Below are 1,596 nucleotides of genomic sequence, written 5' to 3' on the forward strand. Positions count from 1 at the left end.
GCCCAGAACACACTGACATATCGTCACACCACACGGTGCACTATCGTCACATCCAGTGGCGGAGCTTGAGACACATCTTAGGAGGGGCAAATGGGCTGGGAGGGGGGGGGGCAACCAACATCAAGTTTAGGCTAGATTTCTATGAATCTATGGGCAGTTTACTCATGATAATATGAACAAATCTCCTGGGCAGGGGGGGGGGCGATGGCCCAGGTTGATCTCCACTAAGCTCCGCCACTGGTCACATCACAAGTTTTCGTGTCAAAAATCCACTCTAGTCACTCCTCTTTTACTGTTGGAGGCGTGCGGTAAAGATTAATGTATTTCATTTCCACTTTATCTCTGTCGATGGTATTGATTCTCCCTTTCTCCCTCTCAGCCACCCCAACGGTCCACCATCATCGACAATTCGACATCTTCATCTTCGGTGGCTACCGCCATTGGATCAGCCTCCAATTGAGCGTCTTCTCAATTAACTACTCATTTACACGTCTTTTCATGATGTTGTTGCCACCCCATAGGGCCCCAACCCCTCATATTGAGGCTAGTCATAGTGGGGAGTAACTTAGAATAGTAACATGCACATGTTACTAGTCTATGTTATTATCTTCATAGTGGATAGTGACATAAGTGTGATAATATATACATCTTCATTTATTATTTTGTAGACTCATTTTGCATTGAGAAGCGCTATGTGATGGTAACATATTATGTTAGACTAGTCACAATGAGTAGTAACTTAGACTAGTAACATGCATATGTTACTAGTCTATATTACTACCTCTATAGTGGGGAGTAACATATGTGTGGTTTCATGCAACACTTCATTTATTAGGCTGTAGACTCATCTTGTCTTGGTATGTGTGATGTTACAGTAACTAGCTATATTACCACATGCCTCTCTTTTCTCATTAATTACTCGCCACATCATCTGTTTTGCCTAGAGATGTGTGATGTTACCACCTATGTTACTCCAACTGTGGGTAGTCTTACTCTATTTGCCTCTCTCCTTATTAATTACTTGACATATCATCTTCTTTGTTTATGTGGCATGTATGTTACTATCTATGTTACTCCCACTATGACTAGCCTAACATACAACCCTCACGCACTCCCTGCTCATGGGTAACCAACAAACATGTAGGCTATTTAAAACAAGTATTTGATAATAGTATATGTACTTATTTAAAATGATAAAATAGTATATATACTACCACATGATAGTAGGTAAGACGTGAGTGTAACAACACCAAATGGTAGGATGCAGCAAGTTTAAAATTGAAGTTATAGGTTTGTCCAAAGTCAATCTTTTTTAAGTTTGACCGACTCTACAAAAAAAAATGATACACCACTGTTCAAAAAATCAGTCGATTAAGTGATTTCTCGTCCGATTTTTCGTTAATCGGTGAGTGACCGATAAGATTATGCCATATAATTGAGAACCACATTTTGGAGCTTGGCCTCCATGGATGCCCTTTCTATTTTTATTTTACATTCATACTTTTTGGTTTCATAAATTTCTGATAAAAAATGTACAAGTATATAAGGATGTGATGTGTATGTGTGTAAAATCATTTCATGTGTTGAGAAGTCATA

This window comes from Triticum aestivum, unplaced genomic scaffold (genome assembly GCF_018294505.1).
Source record: "Triticum aestivum cultivar Chinese Spring unplaced genomic scaffold, IWGSC CS RefSeq v2.1 scaffold111196, whole genome shotgun sequence".
Taxonomy (NCBI): domain Eukaryota; kingdom Viridiplantae; phylum Streptophyta; class Magnoliopsida; order Poales; family Poaceae; genus Triticum; species Triticum aestivum.